Below are 18,630 nucleotides of genomic sequence, written 5' to 3' on the forward strand. Positions count from 1 at the left end.
GAGGAGGAGGAGAATGCGATGTATGATGATGGTAGGAATCATTCAGATAGAGTGTCTTACATATGCAACAGTCTTTCTGCCAAATATATTCATCTTATCAAGGGTTTCCAAAATAAGGAGTCATTTTTCTGTATCACTAAAACCAGGTAGCAGTGACTAAAAGGCTCATCAAAGATCCGGAGAAATAAAAGTCACTTCCTTAGGGAGCTTCTGAGGTGATGTGCCCACACTCAGTCCTGCTAAGGGACAGGCTGGTAGCCGAACCCCCTCAGCAGCGTCCAGTGTAAAAAAACAAGTGATGCGCTCTCATGCAGATGAAAACGACAGCCTAGAAAGTTCCGTGGGACACTCTGAGTCACACTCACTGCATGGCGCCCAAGATCAGCTCTATGAAGGCCGGTGAGCAGCCCCATTTTACAGATGAAGAAACGGGAACTTTAAAGGATTAAATACCTTGTCCGAGGTTACAGAATGAATAGGAACCTCGTCAGGATGATGGTTTAGGTCTGCCTGTACTTCAAAATCCCTTTTGTGTACTCCACTCTTCCACACCGCTGTGCCAGCGCACGTGGGGCGTCACGCTTCGCCCCTGTACGGTCTCACTGACGGCTTAGAGCCCTTTTCTCAGCAGTTACACAGCCGTCACCTTCTTCTTCGGGGACGGAGAGTGAGGAAGCCTTTTGACAAGGAGGCTGTGTACGTGTGTGAATGCCCCCTTTGCAAAGATGTACATAGCTCTTCCTTAAAAGGTAAGAATCATAAAAATGTCCTGAGTCGTGCAGTTGTTCCCCTTAGGCTCCTGTTTTATCTGAATTCTCAATTGAAAATGACTTGTTAATTCAAGTTACTATCAATTACTGCGGTTAAGAATCACAGAACTTTTTAGAAATCCAAACTCTTGTGCGCCGTTTATTACGGGCTTCCATGAGCTTTCACCTGAGATTGCTATGTGATCAGTAAGAGTAAGAATCAACACCAAGTCCAAGTTTACTAAAAGATGAATCATAAGACAGAAAAGGGGCTCAGGTCTTTCCAAGCCTTGCCTGAGACAAGGCATTAAACTGTGTGGCGGTCTCAGGATTCTCCTAGATGTATCCCACAACAATGAAGCAACAAGAAATGCTTAACGCTGTATTGTAAGCATCGCCCACCTCCCTAGAACATCAATGCCTGGGTCTAGGAAAAACCTTTTGTAAAAAAGAGTAAATTAAAGAATAAACTTTGCATTGGACTTGATTAAAAAATAATAGATAGAAAAAGCAGTTAATTCTCGGAAATCTTCCATCTTACTGTTACGCCCTACACTAGTGGGATTTACTCATTTTCTAAATGAATATATTGAACAAAGTAATTGAAAACATGCAGGAATCTGGCATTTCAAAATTGTATCATACCTTCCCTCTCCCCAGAATATATGTATATTTAAAAGCTTACAGTATTTCTTAAAAGCGATCTTATAAATTAGCTAGTTCAGAGGCACAATAGTTGCTGGAATCAGTGGGGAAAAACTAGAGGGAAGCCAAATACACAAATGAGTATGTGTCTAAGAGAAAGAAAATGTACGAGCTAATCTTTCCACTGCACAGATCACCAAAGGTCCAAGCAAGGGCAGACAGAGGCAGCTGCTGCAAGAATGATAAGCAGTCAGAATCAGGAAGGACACAGAGGCAAATCCCATTCTCACACGGTCGATTTTACTCCATTCCAAAAGGGGCTTTCCTCTGAGGAGGGAGGCATCACTAAATCACTAACTTTTATAGGAGCTGAAATTGAGGCATTAAAAAAATAAAAAACAACCCTCCAATTAGACAAACTTGGGATTTTATATGTATGTAAGGTTTCCACCACTGTCCTCTTTGTGAATTATATTTTCATTGGGAAAGTAAATAAGCGGAAATGGGTTTCAAATCACAAGCACAAAAACAACGGAGGAGTGCCTGGCACACACCAAGAAGGGCTTTTCCCACAGGACACTGTATTTGAGTTCAGATTGTGTACTAATGTCCTACTTAGCACAGAGCACTCAATCTGCCTCTTCATTTAACAGAGATGCAAAGATATCAATATAATTATTCTTTAACGTGCAAATATGCACATACAGGCTTTCAATTAGTCCAAGCAAAATGTCCAAGCTGACATGTGGTCTGCTTTGATTCTCCCTGTCATCTAGACAGCCATGCAACAGTAATAGTCCCTATCTGTCCTTTAGGACCTAGTTAACAATTCCCATACCTTGCAGGGCCATCAGACTTCTTAAGTGCAGGAGCATCTAGGAACCACATGAAATGATTTCCATATTTGATTATAAATTTCCAAGATACAATTCTGCAACGACAACCGGGTCTTTTGATTCTAACTCCAATGGGCTTCCTGTTGTGTGAAGAGGTCACCTTAAATAAGTGTGTGCAACCCACTACTGCAGCTGTGACGAAAGCAACCTTCTTCTGCACGTCACAGAGGCCATAGGCACCAAACATGGATTGGACTGCTGCCCAATCGATTCCAATTCACAGCAACCCGACAGGCCACAGAGCACTGCTGCACAGGATCGCCAGCTCTGGAAGCAGGATGGAAGCAGGCGGCCTGCCACATCTTTCTTCCGCAGAGCAGCTGGTGGGGGCGGGGGGGGGGTGTTGAACCACTGACCCTTGTCAGTGGGGTCCCTCATAAGGGTTGTACCAACTCTTACCCAGGTCAATGTTCTCTGTGAAGTGTAACTTAACCCAATACTCTGTGTTGGTAGTATTTTGTTTTTAAAACCAAGGAGTGAGGGAGAAGACAATAAACTGGGAATTTAAGAGCAAAAAGAAACTAAATGCAACTTAGTGTTCCAAACATAATTCAAGTACATCTCTCTTCTGTGATTTCTTCAAGAACGCTGAGCTCCCACTCGGAAAGCATCCTACTACTACGAAGTGTTTGCCTTGCTATTTGTGGATGTGTCTGCCTTTTCTTGAAGACAGGAAGCGCCTAGAAACCAGAAGGCTTGAAAACATTTAGCAGCCAACTGCTCACAGGCTTCCACACTAAAAACTCTCCTTCAATTAAAAGAATACAAATTTAAAGAATAAATGAAGTTGGCAAAACCAGGTACACCAGCGTTAACTTGCGATCAACTCCAGCAGGTGCCTTAACACTAGGCCAAGTCTTTTGTAAAAATTGTTTAAAAAAATACAGTAATGCTTGTCCCAGAGATGCTTACCAATCCAGCTGTGGGGATAAGATGTACAAATTAAACCAAGAAGCCCCACAGAACAATGAGCTAGAACTGGCAGAAATATAAATGGCTAGAGATGCTTTCTTGGGACGGATGCTTCCACTTCTGGAGAGAACAGACAAAAGTGCTGCCTCTCACTGCGTGCTTTCCCCTTTCAGGAAGAGCCCCAACCGGGCAGACACCAAGAGAACTCAGCACACTGATTTCAAAGTCTCTCTCTCGCCTTCTGGAAGCGATCTTTTGATTCACTCCAAGAAGGCTGAGACCTCACCTCCCTGCTATCCTACTGCTGCAGCCCCTGAGGAACTGGAAGACCTTATTCCAGTCCTGTTCCACTTCTCCCTGGGGTTCATGCTCAGCTTCCTCAAAGGTCTCAAAACAGTTCCTAGGAAGGCCTCCAACCACAGATTCCACCTGCTCAGACCAAATGAATAATAACACAGAGAGGAAATGTTAATTGTCATAATGATGAACTCTCTTTGGCATCTACAGTCCCCAATGAGTAAGTGGAATTTATAAACTTATTTTGGCAGTCAAAACTTAGCTTCAAGCACACCAGCCTGTGTTATCACGAGGTGTCGAAGGGATCAGGTATCAAAGAACAAGAAATAATACCAGTGTGTGCTCACCTTCCCCATACAATCACTGAAGACAATTGGACACATAAGTAAATGTGGTGAAGAAAGCTGATGGTGCCCAGCTATCAAAAGATATAGCATCAGGGGTCTTAAAGACTTGAAGGTAAACAAGCGGCCATCTAGCTTGGAAGCAACAAAACCCATGTGGAAGAAGCACACCAGCCTGTGAGACCACGAGGTGTCGATGGGATCAGGTATCAGGCATCAAAGAACAAAAATATATCATTGTGAATGAGGGGGAGTGCAGATTGGGGAACCAAAGCCAATCTGTAGGCAACTGGATATCCCCTTACAGAAGGTTCTTGGGGAGGAGATGAGCCAGTCAGGGTGCAGTGTAGCAACAATGAAACATATACCTCATGATCCCAATTCTACCTTACAAATATGGCTAGACCAGAGGATGTACACTAGTACAGATAGGAACTGGAAACACAGGGAATCCATGACAGATGAACCCTTCAGGACCAGTGCTGAGAGTGGCAATACCAGGAGGGTAGAGAGAAGGTGGGGTAAAAGGGGAGAACCGATTGCAAGGATCTAAATATAACCTCCTCCTGGGGGACAGACAACAGAAAAGTGGGTAAAGGGAGATGTCTGACAGTGTCAGACATGACAAAATAATAATAATTTATAAATTACCAAGGGTTCAAGAGGGAGGCGGCAGGGAGGAAGGGGGAAAATGAGGAGCTGACATCAAGGGCTCAAAGTAGAAAACAAATGTTTTGAGAATGATGAAGGAGACAAATGTACAAATGTGCTTGACACAATGGATGTATATATGGATTGTGATATGTATAACTCCCCAATAAAATGATTAAAAAAATGAGTTTCAATTGCCCCTATCATCCATGGTCACTGATGTTCTTCAGTAGCAGCACCACAGAATCAATGCTTTTGTTGCTAAGATCATACTTTCATAGAAACACCTCAATAAAATTTGAGGTCATAAACAATGATATTCTCCTAGGAACGATTACATTGGACGTTTTATGTGTTTGATAAAATCAACCATTCTCTTCCCTGCTTTTTGTTTTCTTTTGTTTCTGAGAAGGTAGTCAAGGTGGCTTCCTCAAAATTGGTGGTTATTCTAGCCAAGTCCATAAAACACTAGCACCAGTTCACACAAAGTGAGATGACAGGTGGCACAGTTTAGAGATTAGTCATGGCCTGATTTCCTGTCCCTCTACGAGGTTCATCATAAACAAATACATACCCATATTTTGGATTTCAAAAGCCCTGGTGGTGTAGTGCCAAGAGGTCAGCAGTTTAAAACCACCTGAGGCTCCATTACAGAAAGAGGAGGCTTTCTACTCCCGTAAAGATTTCCAGTCTCAGAAACCCAGTGGGGGCAGTTCTACCCTGTCTTATTAGAGGATCACTGAGTTGGAATTGACTCAATGACAATGAGTGTGAGTTTAGAGGCTTTTAATATGAGGCCTGGTGGCGCGGTGGTTAAGCACATGGTTGCTAACTAAAAGTTTGGCTCTTTGAAGCCACCAGTCTCTCAGTGGAGAGGCAGTTCTACTCCATCTGACAGCACCACTATGAGCTGGACTCAACTAGACTAGACAGCAGTGAGTTTAATGCTTTTTGTATGTTTTTAAAGGAAAACTGACTTGCAAAAACTGCTAAATGAAAATAACTTGTACACATATCATTTAGACCAAATATTCTCATTCCAATCAGAATCCTCAAATTACAGAATGTCAGAGGAAGAAGTAATTTTAGAGATAATCCAGTCTTACCTTCTCAATTATAAATAAGAGAAAAGTAAAGCACAGAGCAATTTGGTAGCTTAAACTAGGTAACAGTGAAAGTTGACCGCGGAACTATGCCTACAATCTAAAGCGTCTAGTTCTTACTGCACAATTCCTTCCACAGCATTTGATGAACAGCATGCACTCTCTTCTCTCTTCAAGGCCTTGTGCTAAATACAAGGGATTCTTTCTCTCAAGGGATTCTTTCTCTCAAGATAGTCCCTATTAAAGGACATACAAAAATAAATTATACAAAATTTGATAACAGCATTCATTAAAATTATTATTTTAGCTACTGAAAAACAAAGTCAGTGATAATTTTCATTAGAAGTTGTGAGACATGCCCAACTTCCCTCAGCAGAGACTAATAGCTGGGGAGTTTTCCTTGGTGGAATTCTGTAGTATCTAATATGGGGTTAATGCATAAAAAGTTTTCTCCTGATGTTCCTTTAATTTCAATGTGATCTCAGGGCCTATACTATGTGACTTAGACCTTCAAAACGTTACAGGTTAGGATATATATGTAACAAAACCAATAATCTGGAGGGGGGACCTGTAAGCACATAAGAAATAAACCTCATCATAGATCACAACCACCAACTATGGAAAAATGTAGAAAACATCTACCTGAAGCCAGAGTCACCGAAAACAGATGAGCACCAGGAGTCACTGAAGGTGGAAGACAACACCAGCCTGGGACAGGTTCCCAGGCTTAGGGCTTTTAGCTGAGGGCAGGTCCCAGCATACCATGCAGGGCAGCTAAACTCTGGTGAAGACCCAGGGTCTGGCTGACCTGAAGAGTCAGAAGAGAACAGTCAGGGTTAAACCCAAGTTTGGTAAAAGTGAGGGAAAGTCCTGGGCAAGACAAGAGTCACAGACAAGCAGCTCCAAGTCTTAGGTATCAATCCTGCCTCCTACCTGATCGACCCCTGAACCAACATGCGCAAGGAAGCCTCCAAGAAGTCCAAGTAAATTTAGTACTGAACAGTTGAATGTTACTTTTAAAAACAAAACAAAATACAAAACCAAATACACCTGGAGGAATGTAACAGACAGAAACCAGAGACCCTATCTACCATTCGAATGGTCAAGATACAAACAAAAATTATCTGACATGACTTAGAGAGAGCATGACACATTCTTAAGAGAAACGATAAACAGTAGCCTTCCACCCCCAAATAACTAAAATGTGTGAATTAGCAAACAAAGATTTTCCAGTGGCAATTACAACTATATGCTCAATGATGCAAAAGAAAATCTACTCACAATGATTAAAAAGGGAGTTTTAGAAGGGCAATAAACCTATAAGAGAATCATGGAAATTCTAAACCTAAAATAGAAATATAGTATCTAAATTTTAAAGCCACCAGATTGGCTTAACAACAGAGTAAGAATGACAACAGAGTCAATAATATTGAGATAGACATATCAATAAAAATTATCCAATCTGAGAAAGAGAAATAAGCTTTTTTTAAAAAAAATGAAGAAAAATTCAAGACCTATCCAAAGTGCTAACATATTAGATTCTGAAAGGAACAGACAGAGAATGAGGCAGGGGGAAAAGCAAAGAAAAATCAATGCCCAAAATTCCCCCAATTCAGTGAAAAGCTATCAAATTAAAAGTCCAGGAAACTCAGAGAAAGAACATCAAACAGAAGTAACATAAAGAGAACCACACCTAAGCATTCCCGAGTCACACTGCCGAACACCAAAGATACAATGAAAACCCTGAGACCAACCAAAGAAAAATGACACCGTCCAAACGGAATTCTATAAGCAGCAAAAATAGTTGATAACAAAGGCAAAACAAAAGCAATTTCAGATAAGAGAAAACCAGAGAAGTCATCAGGAGCAAATCGGTATCTGAAGACCGGCTACAGGAACTTCTCCAGGCTGAAGGAAAATAAAACCAGATGGAAACTCAAATCCCCAGAACAGAATGGCGAGCCTCAGTAATGGCAGGAAAACATGAAAGCTAAGTTTTCTTCCTTTTAATGTCTTTCAGATGCACGGGCCTCTTTAAGCACACACTATAACACTGTGCTGTGGGGTTGATAACGTAATTGTAAAATATATGACAATTACCAAGAATATAGGAAATTAAATAAATCTATATGGTTAAAAATTATATTTCATGTGGTATGGCATGACATTAACTCTAAGAATTAGGCAAAACATAATCACAATGTGTATACACCTAATAACACTCAAAATATAGAGGGAAAATAGCATAAAGGGAGAAACAGACAATTCCTCTATCACAAGGGAAAAGTTAATACCCCTTTCCCAGCAACTGATACAGCAAGATGCAAAGAGAGAGAAACAGACAGACTTCCACACACAGAGCTGATGAACAGCCTGCTGGACTGTCTTGATTTAACGGCGTTACATAGAAATGTGAAGGACGACCTAGGCGGTTCAACGCACTCTTGGGGGCGGGGCGGGGAGAACAGAGTTAGAAACTTATTTGACATCAAGAATAATGTAAAACTACAGTAATCAAAATAGTCTGGTAGAGCACAGATTGAAAACGAGATCACCGGAATGAACAGATAAAGCCCAGGTGCTCAACCCAAACCACACACCCACTGCCATCGAGTGCGCTCTGACTCGCAGCAACCCTCGAGGAGGGGGCAGTGCTGCTCCTGTGGGCTTCCAAACGACTCTGTACAGGCGTGGAGAGCCTTGTTTTTCTCCAAGGAGTGGCTGGTGGTTTCAAACTGCTGACCCATGAGGTGAGCAGCCCATTGCACAACCACTATGCCACCAGGAGACTGAAAAATCATATCAAATCAACAGAACAGATAATGCCCAGGCACTAATACAATCCAAACAAGAAAAAATTAAACAAATGCTGTTGGAACAATTAGACCGTCATACAGGAAAAAAGGAACTTTGGCTCCTACCTTAGACTTTGTACACAAAAATTAGTTTTGATTAGAAATCTAAAATCTGTTCATGAAAGCTAAAACTATAACTAGAAGAAAACACATGAGTAACTTCATAACTTGAGAGTAGGCAAAGGTTTATTAGAAATAATAGAGAAAGCAATAAAAATGAAAATGTTAATAAGACTTCATAAAAATTAAAAACTTCCGCCGAAGATGGGTTTTTTTATTGGGAAAAGTTAAATCTAAGAAGGGCCTGCTATCTATGATCTATAACAATCCAATTAAAAAGGATGGGGCAACTGATTTTAGCAGACACAAAGGAAATATATACAAATAGCATAAGCACATAATAAAGGGCTCAGAATCATTAGTCATCAGGAAAATGCAAATTAAAATCACAAGATACCAAAACACACCCACCAGAATGGCTAAAATTAAAAAGAATGATGCCACCATATGCTGGTGAAGTTAAGGAACCATCAAATCTCATACATTATTGCTCAGAGGACAGATGATACAACTACTTTGGATAATGTCTGTCAGTTTCTTATAAAACGAAACAAAATGCAGCAATGCCACTTCTAACTGGTTAGTCAAAATAAATATATATCCACAAAAAGACTTGTAAAAGAGTTTTTATTGAAGCTTTATTCGTAACAGTCCTGAAGTGAAAACAACCCAGGTGTCCATCAACAGGATAACTGATAAACCACCTGCCGTCTAGTTACACTGGAATAACACACACACAAAAGCCTGCGAGTCAGTGCAACTGGGTAGAACAGGTAGAACTCTCCTTGTGCGTTTCAGAGACTGCAGGAGCAGAAAGCCCCTCTTCCCCACGGAGAGACTGGTGGTTTCGCTATGCTGCAGGCCCTGTGGATCCCAGCCCAACCTGGGACCACTGTGTCCCCGGGCTCCTTTAATGTGAAATCTAACTTGGCAAAAAGGAAAAAGGTAACAATTATTCAAACACATAACAGCGACGACTCCCCCAAAGACCCCCTGAGACACTGTACGCAGAGTATATGCTACACGGTTCCATTTATATTAAGTTCTAGAATAAGCAAAACTAATCAATAGTGGGGGGGGGGGGGAAAGGCCAGAGCAGTGGCTCCCTCTGAAAGGAAGGACTAGGGAGGGGCAGGATAAGCCTTCCAGATGTTGACACTGCTCTCCATCCTAACAGGGTTTTGTTGCACAGGCCTGCGCATTTGTCAAAACGAATCAATGGTATATTAGCATCGGGACATTTCATTGTATAGAAAAATGAAAGACTGCAGCCTTCAGTGTGACCTACACTTCAACACAGAGAACCAATAACCACCATCATGAAGGGAAAAATACTTGCAGTGGTCATGGATTTCATTTTGCGTGGATTGACAATCAATGCCCGTGGAAACAGCAGTCAAGACATCAAATGACAAGACTGCACCGGGCAAAGCTGCCGCATGAGACCTCCTAACAGTCTTGCAAATAAAAGATGCCACTTTGAGGTGCATCTAATCAATGGCAATGGTTATGTTTCAATTGTTTCTTATGCATAGGAGAGCTGGACAAGTCATAATGAAGACTGGCGAAGAATGGATGAATTTGAATGGTGTTGGTATAATACTGAATGCACCATGGGCTGCCAGGAGAACAAGGAGCCTGGAGGTGCAGTGGGATATGAACTGGGCTGCTAACCAGAATGTCAGCAGCTCAAACCCACCAGCTGCTCCGTAGGATTTACAGCCTCAGAAACAGTAGGGAGCAGTTCTATTCTCCCCCGTGAGGTCACGACAAGTTGGAACTGACCCCACGCATTGGGCTGGCCAGAAGGACAAATCTGAAGGACAGCAGAGTGTGCCATGGAAGCAAAGAGGGAGAGCCTTCATCTCACGTATCTTCAACGTGTTCTTAGGGAGGCCCAGTTACCTGAGGTGAAGGGCCTCCTGTACAGGATTCGTGTAAAAGAGGGAAACTCTGAGATGGACCAACAAAGTGGTGCAATTATGGGTTCAAACAACATTGTGAGAATGTTGCACAACAGCCCTAACCAACTTGATGGCATCTAACAATAACAAATGTACTTCCAAAGAAAAAAATCTGCAATTAGTAAACACAAGTTAATGGCGTGCATGACGAAGTAGATGGAAAGAAATATTTCTGGAGTCTACAACCTACTCATCAATGATTCAAAAAGTGGGCTGAATGGCTGGACTGAGAAATGGACTGACGGATAGGTGTGTGGGAAAGCAAATATGCTGCTCGTGTTGGCTGCCGTGGGGGCAGCCCCTGACTCCTGGTGACCCCCTACCCAAAGGGAGCAGACTGTGGTGACCATAAGGTTCGCACTGGCTGATTTTTCACAAGTGGATCACGGGGCCTCCCTTCGAGGTCTGTCTTGGAAGTTCCAAGGTTAACTCGTGCAGCATCATAACAACTGCGAGTTGCCTTCACTGACTGAGGGGTGCTAGCTGTGCTTTACTGGCCAGAAGTCGAACCCAGGTCTTCAGTCTGGAAGGTGCCATTGCTTGTGTGGATGCTCCCTGGAAAAGCTTCATTCTCTGTTTCCCTTTGTTCGTTTCAAATAAAATGTTGGAAGAAAAGAAAATCTACCCTCTCTCTTGATGTGACCAAGACTAGGTTGAATGGCCAATGTTAAGGATTTGGGTCACCAGTTATGAAAGTAAGGTTGACCAAGGAAATGAAAGTGGCCAAAACTTCAAACGAGGGAGTGAAGGGTGGTGAGCACTAGAGTCAAGCCCAGGAATAGGGCCCAAGACAGCAAGACGAAGGATTTCCACTGCTTTTGCTTTCTGCATGGGTCTCTAAGACTATGGAATTGTCTTCTTGGCCTGGAACCCAACATTACCTTGTGGTCTTGCTTTTCTAAGACATATAAGGACATAGTTTAAGGATTTGAAGGCACTGATGGAAGAAAAAAGGAACGGAAGTGAATTAAAAATTCCACCAGGAGAGACAAAGTATGACTCACTCCCTTCTTGATGGGTAACTACCCTTTTAAATTGCATCTTGTGAAAACAGCCGAGAGCATTAAAGATTGAATGTGAAACTGCTTCTGGGAAACATTGATTAAAAAGGAATAAAACTATTTTAAAAGGTTGCTCTGAGTTGCTCCGCAACATTTGCATTCTGGGGAACAGGTGACTCAGACCTCATTGCCGGCCCTTTTCATCTCTAGAGCTATGACTTTTACAGGATGACAGTCACCAGTAATTGTTGCTCTCTGGAGATTGTTGAAGAGTCTCAGTCTAGCTGATAGTAATGAGTGATTATCACTTTGTGTGATTTAATGAGCCTACAGAGAAACTATACCTACTTTGTCCTTGAACCCCCAGTCCACTGAGCTTCCCAATTTTTCCATCCAAAAGGAGGTCGCATATTGCTCACTGCTAGTGGCTAAAAATACATTCCGGGTTCATTTTGCTCAGTTTTTGTTTTTTAACCCAAACCCCTCATCTACTAAACACAAAGAAAAACTGTAATCAAATTAGAAACATCAGAACAAAGCAGAGACAGTTGGGCTAACAGTAAACCTGGAGGAAAATTTTAACGAAGGCATTTTCAACTTAAAACAATGTGGACTCCTGGCATAAGCTGTCATTGTTAACTTTATTAAACTTATTTTTTTTTCATTAAAAAAATCATTTTATTGGGGGCTCGTCTTATCACAATCCATGCATCCATCCATTGTGTCAAGCACATTTGTAAATTTGTTGCCCTCATCATTCTCAAAATATTTGCTTTCTACTTGAGCCCTTGAGATCAGCTCATTTTCCCTCTCCTCCCCGCTTCCCCCTTCCTCATGTAGCCTTGATAATTTATAAATTATTATTATTTTGTCATATCTTACACTGTCTGACATCTCCCTTCACCCACTTTTCTGTTGTCCATCCCTCAGGGAGGAGTTTATACGTAGATCTAAAATTAATTTTTTAAAGACACAAAGCTGATCACATATATGTGGTTAGCAAGGGGAAAAATTGATACCAGTTTAGAGTCCTAAATTAAATACTTCATCACTTTACTTCTACGAGGTGGACCACACAGGGTTAATGTGACCAGTTTTCACAAACGCCCTTCATGTGAGAAACCATACAGAGCAGTCCGATAAATATCCCATCCAAAACTCATGAAGAGAATGATCGTGTGAAAAACACAGTCTCTCGGGCTGAGCTCCGTTATCTCAAATTTCTTATCTGGGAAAATCATTTTCTTTATCTCTACTTCCAGAGTACATCCTCAAATGCGATTTCTTCAAATGATACACATTTTTCCTTAAAACAACGAGTGTTTGTAGTAAAAATTTACTTCAACAAACAAGATGACACAAATTGGCTCTCCCTGCCCCTCTCCGTCCCCCACTCCCCATGAGCTCACGAGAGCCCGGGAGCAGGAGAAAGGGCAGACAACTGAAATAGAGCGTGAGTGCGCGTCTCATCCCGCGTGACATCTGTGGAAGGTGCTATGGCTCCCGGGCTGCCCCTTGAGTACTTCCCAGGAGCCATCCACGAGATCTGGTGCAATGAAATTTCAAATCATGTATCAATTTTTATCTGAAAGTAAAGTGTTTGTTGCCCTCTTGAGGTAAATTCAAGAACCGAGACAGAAACAAGGCTGGCTTTGCATGGTCCATTACAGAAAGAGGCTCCCTTTTCCAAAGCGCTTTGTTAACCGAGCCAACAGTGATCTGAGTCTAGCTAGTTACAATACAAAAGATTCACTTGCATCCCTCAAAACAGTCATCTTGTATCCAAATACCACCAGGCATTTGGGCATTTCTACAAAATAAAGCTAAACTTCATTCCAAGGAAAAAGCAAAAGTTCAGTGGATGGAAATGTCAAATTAGGTGCATCCTAAGATGTCCTTACTCTTCCCTCAGGGGAACCACTGGAGACGACGGGAGCTGTGGGGCAAACCTGGACGGGAGACAGGGTGGGGGTGGGGAACACAACCAGATAGGTATAGCTCCATTCCACATTAGCCTGCAGGCTGCACTGAGGAGTATAGTATACGTATGTAAGCTTTAGGAAAAAAACGACTGGCCTGGACAGCTCATCCTGCTAGGGAATTCTCAAAATTGAATTTCCTCATCGACCCTCTGGGGTTCTACTGCCAACCCAATGCTAGGGGACTTTGAGGCTGTTTTTTTATGTTAGGTATTGGAGCTATATGGTTGCCCCCTGTATCCGTGTCTGTGGGGGGTGGGGGTGAGGTGGGGGAGGGAGGGACACAATTAAGTGCTATTTACATAGTATTAACACTGTTGTATTGGATTAACTTCAAGTTGGGGGCTTCAAACCCATCAGCCATTCCTCCAGAGAAATATGAGGCTACCTGCTCCCAAATATTTACAGAAAAGCTATATAAAGCAATTCTGCTATAAGTCAGAATTGATCGGATGGCAGTGGGTTGGGTCATGATTGTTTTTTGGCTTAGCTATTAATAAGTAATCAAGCTATTTAGAGTATAAGGAAGGATGTGCATAGGTTACATACAAATACTGTTGTCATTTTATATAAAAAATTGAGTATCTGAGGATTTTGATTTCCCTCGGGATCCTAGAAGCCACCCCGGTGGCACAGGGGGCTAAGTACCGGGCTGCTAAGTGCAGGGTCAGCAGGTCAAACCCACCAGCCTCGCCTAGAGAAAGAGCAAGGGCCGTGGCTCCAGTAAGGTTTTCTAGCCTCAGGAACCCTCCGAGCATTTTGCCCTGTCCTACAGACTCGTCGTGAGTCCCAACTGCTGTGGGGTTTGGAGGATCCTGGAACCAATCCCCCACACATACTGCACTAAACAAGAACTGATTTTCAGTATTAAAAGTAATGAGTTGGACACATTGCTACTCCTCTAAAGTTTGAAAGACTTCAGTGTTGTACTGAGCATGACTCACTCACTCATGAATGATCAAGGTTTAGAATGAGCGGTGAGCGCGTGATCACCCTCTTCTTTGGTAGGAGGAAGAGCTAACACTGGCTGGCTGCTGCTCGGTCACAGAATGAATGTGCAACATCCCGAGCGCCGGTCTGGGCAGGCTGTTCTCTGCACGCTCTCCCAAGTGTCTAACTCTATCTACACAGGGCAGGTTCCTCGAGCCACCACCACGTGCCCTTAAACATACACAGTACAACCCGGAAGGGGAGCTAAGAAGATAAAGGGGGGCGGGGGGAGGCATCAAAATAGATATCCTTAGCTTCAATTCCAAGGTCATTCATTGTCAATTTTTTTTTTTCCTGGCTGCGGTGCATGCCCTACCGGATCATTGTCAATTTTTGATCTATAAGTTGATCATTCAAAATTCATACTCAAGCCTACTTATCACCTGCCTATCTTGTGCTAAGAACTGATTTAATGAAAAAGAGGGTAGTGAAAAACAATTTTAGTTCTATTCAAAATTTGATCTTACTTACTTTACAAAAGACCCTCTGAGTGGTGGTACAGGATGAACAATTTTTTAATTAGAACATTTACTTCACCTGCCCTGATCTAAAAGCAAGGTCAAGCCAGAAAAAGCCTAAAAGGGGAAGGGGGAGGGAAGGTTGTGATGCAAGAATTAGAGAACTATATTCGTTTCTCTATTTTCTTTTATTAAAATTGTGATTTAGGTGGGAGGGGGTTTCATGTCAGAGCATCAATTTTATACTTCCTCTAGTATCAATCTTCAGCGATACGCTCTTTAAATTTTTACACCTAACAGTTTAGCATTACAGCTATGCTCATATCGCCACTCCACCAGTGTCATTTTGAGAAAACTGTTTAACCCCTCTGTGTAGGAGAGGGATTATTTAAATACTTACAGGCTTACTGTGAAGGTTAAATAAGTGAGTGAGACACTTACGACACTGCTGGGCACTACGACACTGCTGGGCACTTCTATTCAGAACAAAGGAGACATGTCTCATGCACTTTCTTCTCAACTCTACTGCCTGTAATTAGGGGTCATTATAGTACCTTTTTTATGCATTTATACATATATGTGCATCAGCCTAAGTTATAACGTTGTTCTATAAGAATTGCTCTAAACTTTGCTCTTTCACTTCGTATACCTGGAGATAGGACAATCTGTATTTAGGTAATAATATCCATTTATATGGCTGTAAATATCATCATGAGTTGATAATCCTTAATTTCACATTTCAAGTCCAGACCTGTTTTTTTTTTCAGTTTAAAAAACTTTGATTAAATCAAGGATTTTGTAATCTCTTTGCTCAGTTATCAATTCTGCCCTCAAAAACATCCATGAAGAAAGGAAAAGGTCCTGAAACATATAGGCAAGACAGAAAAGATCAAGGTGGATGTCAGAAGAGACTGGGTCGTACAGAAGGAGCTAACTCACCGCTCATCTGTCGGTTTTGGGCACTGTGGTTGACCTGAAGCACTGGCTGAGGAAGATCAAAGACTAGTCTTCAGTATACATGCTGGCATGAAGAAGACAAGAATGCTTACGACTGAACTAAGATCCAACACCATGATAAATGGAGAAAAAACTTCCAGTTATCAGGGATTTCATTTTACTTGGATCCATAATCAATGTCCATGGAAGGAGTCGTCATGTAACTAAAATCACATTATTGCATCGGGCAGAACTACTGAAAAATATCTCTTATAAATGTTCGAGAACAAAGATGTCCTTTTGAGGACTTAAGAGTACCTGACCCAAGTCACTTCAATCACTTCATATGCATGCAAATGCTCTTCAAGGAATAAGAAAAAACAAATAATTGAGGTCTTTGAATTACCATATATACTCATGTATAGGGCGAAAATGTGTTGAAAAACTGGGGTTCGGCTTATACATGGGTCATTGGTACCCCAGCGAGGTGTTACCTCGCTGGGATCCCCCAAGGTAACTGCACAAGCGCCCATTATCTCACGGGTAATTGCCATTTCTCCACCTTTCATTCAAAGCCCCACTGACACTGCAGGGCTTTGAAAGTTTGTTTACTCACATCTAACCAATCAGAGGCATCCTATGACGTGGACAACTCCAATTCGCAGAAGCACCAGTAGGGATTCACTAACACCGGCAGCTGAACTGGTAAGGATGTGTCTGTGGCTACCCTCCATCTCTCCCCTCTGGTCTCTGTGTTAATTCACATCTTGCATCCCCCACCCACACGGACTCCCCCACTCCTCCCGGCTAACATGTCGTGGGGGAGGCGGGGACGTTGGGGGGGAGGAAGGGAATTACCATGAAAGTTCTTTTTTCAAAGTCTTGTTTTTTTATCCTATTAGAAATGGATATTCTTGAACCAAAACAAAAATGCCGGTCATATGAGGCTGGTTTCAAAATAAAGGTTGTGTCAAGAGCAGAAGAGAGCAATAACAGTATTGCAAGTAGGGAATTCTGTGTTGACGAAAAGCAAGTGAGGGAGTGGAGGAAAATAAGGGCTGACTTGGAACAGATTCCAAAAGCTAAAAAAGCTTGTCATGGTTTAACGTCTTTTTACGGGGCTCTAGAGAGTGAATTGCATAAATGGGTTATGGAGTGTCGTCAAAATGGTTACTGTGTAACATGCATGGGAATCTGCACATAAAATCTACAAATGGCCAAGGATGACAAATATAAAGCACCAGGTATTGAAAAATTTGCTGCGTTAGCAGGATGGTGTACCTGCTTCAAGAATAGGTTTGGTTTACTACGTTTGAGACAAAGAACAAAGATTTCCCAGAAATTGCCACAAGACCTTGCAGAAAAAATATGTCATTCAGTCATTTACTATAAAACAAAGAAGGATTTATAATTATGACCTGGCAGATAGTGGGAATATGGATGAAACTGCCATGACTTTTGATCTTCCAAGCAACAGAACGGTGGCAAGTTTAGAAGAAAAAAACATTTTTCTCAAAACCACAGGAAATGGAAAAAAAAAAACCACTTTACAGTTGTTCTATCATGTTTGGCTAATGGAACTAAGCTGCATCCTGTCATTATTTTTAAAAGAAAGATCTTGCCTAAAAAGATCAATTTCCCACCAAGAATTATTATGCGTGCACATGTTAAAGGCTAGATGTATGAAGACGGAATAAAAAAATGGCTGGAAGAAATTTGCAACTGACGACCAGGAGCAATCTTAAAGAAAAAGTCATTGTTACTTGTTTGGGATATGTTCAGAGCCCACCTATCGGATGACATAAAAAAATTGGCAAAATCTAGTAAAGTTACTTTAGCCGTTATTCCGGGTGGGCTTACATCTGTACTGCACCCTCTGGATGTATCTTTGAATAAGCCTTTTAAAGGCCATGTGCGAAGAATGTGGCATGAATGGATGTCATCTGGTCAAGGCCAGCTAACAAAAGGAGGAAATCTCATGAAGTCTGATATAGAATTAATAGCAAAGTGGGTTCGAGATGCATGGGAAGACATTCCAGAAGGCATGGTGCGACGTGCCTTCCAGAAATGTAGTATTAGTAATGCTATGGATGGCAGTGAAGACTGCGCTTTGTATGAAAATGACAGCAGTGATGGTGATGACGGCGAACTCAGTGAGGACAGCGCCTATGATGACCTCACACCAGCTGAAGCTCTGCATTGGGATACGGGTGATGATGAGGAATCCAGTTTTGAAGGATTTTAACTCTTTACATTTTAGCTTGGTTGCTGATTGAGCTCAGGGAATAGTACTCTTAAGGTGTCATTGTTGATACCAATTGTTTTTGTTGAACCTATTTTCCACTTACTGTGCTGGTTTACTAATGTTAAATGACTTGTCCTTTTATTTATGTTTTTTATTTAAAATGAATATTTAAATACATTACCCCACTGATGTCTCAATTTTTGGTAATTTTATTTACATTTGTTTTGATTACTGAAACTCACCAATAGCTTCTGCATTTTCCACCCTAGACTTATACTTGAGTCAATCAGTTTTTCTGGTTTCACAGGTAATAATTAGGTACCTCGGCTTATCTTCAGGTCGGCTTATATTTGAGTATATACGGTAGGTACCTTGGCTTATCCTCAGGTTGGCTTATATTAGAGTATATTCGGTATGCTGTTGGGTAAGAATATTGAATATAAGATGGGCTACCAGAAGAACAAACAATTCTGTGTTGGAAGAAGTACAGCCAGAAGGGCAGTACATCCTTAGAAGTGAGGATAGTGGTGTTTGTCTTATGTACC

At 41.7% G+C, this 18,630-nt stretch overlaps 1 protein-coding gene across 1 annotated transcript in view; it reads right to left on the reverse strand.

Moving 5' to 3' along the window:
- The window catches only part of ELP3 (elongator acetyltransferase complex subunit 3), a 111,862-nt gene that overhangs the window by 67,365 nt on the left and 25,867 nt on the right, over nt 1-18,630 (reverse strand). The gene's annotated exons all lie outside the window — the stretch shown is intronic.

Source organism: Tenrec ecaudatus, chromosome 8 (genome assembly GCF_050624435.1).
Source record: "Tenrec ecaudatus isolate mTenEca1 chromosome 8, mTenEca1.hap1, whole genome shotgun sequence".
Lineage (NCBI taxonomy): Eukaryota > Metazoa > Chordata > Mammalia > Afrosoricida > Tenrecidae > Tenrec > Tenrec ecaudatus.